The following is a 1083-nucleotide window of genomic DNA, read 5'->3' on the forward strand; positions in this document are numbered from 1 at the left end:
TTAGGTCCCCATGCTTTCATAACCTTTCTATGATTTAGGACAAAAATTCGGGATTAAAGAGTCTGAAAGATTTACTCTTACTTGGTTGCACCTCATAAACCTTGATGCATGGATAACTAGAGATGAAATTCTGGAGCACCAGGATGACCGCAATGACCTGTTTTAATATGTGAAATTCCTCAGCCCTTTCCTAAAAACTGTGTCATAATCACCACCTCTGAGGACCTGTGGATGCTATATCCTTCTGTGACAATATCAGGATTTTCTTACGAAGGTACTGTGCCTTCCTTGCAGGTCACTTACAAATGGGAGAGAAAATTACCTATATCAAAGGGATCTCAGTGCCCAGGGAGCTGAGGCAGCAATCAGTGAATGGGAGGAAGAAAAGGGACTGAGAGAAAGACAGTGGAGAGGGAAGGATGAAGTTCTCACAAGGCAGAGAAGAGACACAGGCATCTGGTTTGTCATATCTGTAGATCACTCTTTCCTAATGATTTTCCAAATTTCCCAACTATTCCTTCTTCAGTGTGTAATTAGTGCCACAACTGACCTGTATAAAATCAAATTTATTGGATACAATTAAATGAATGACTGGCATCCCAGTTCTATAACAACCTGTAAAGCACATACATTAAAGAGGACATACCTTGGTCAACTAAGAGAGAAGAGATGGGAGAGAGCAACTGAGCGAGCTGAGTGGCAGAAATAATGAGTGAAGTGCATACTGAGCACAGAATATCATACCTGTTGATTTTCTTGCTTTTTGCCATTAAAGGGACTCTGCAATTAAATTATTTGACTGAAAATTGAGCAAGTTGGGAATGCAGAAATACATTTCCTCTGTTCTCTTCGTTCTTTCAGTACATGCCACAGAAGTTAAAACTCAAAAGATGAAGAGTCAGATGACTAGAAACTGCTGATACTTGAGTCAAGAATGTGAGCAGCCACAATGAGTGCAGAATGTGTTTCATAAATCACCCATCATTATCCCAGTATTACAGTACCTACCTTGCCAAAAAATTTCCATGTCTTCCTTGACTTTCAATAAACGGAGAGTAGTCAATAGCCTTGCAGGCCTGAGAT

Source organism: Empidonax traillii, unplaced genomic scaffold (genome assembly GCF_003031625.1).
Source record: "Empidonax traillii isolate 1590-97213 ecotype Southwest subspecies unplaced genomic scaffold, ASM303162v1 scaffold836:size348770, whole genome shotgun sequence".
Lineage (NCBI taxonomy): Eukaryota > Metazoa > Chordata > Aves > Passeriformes > Tyrannidae > Empidonax > Empidonax traillii.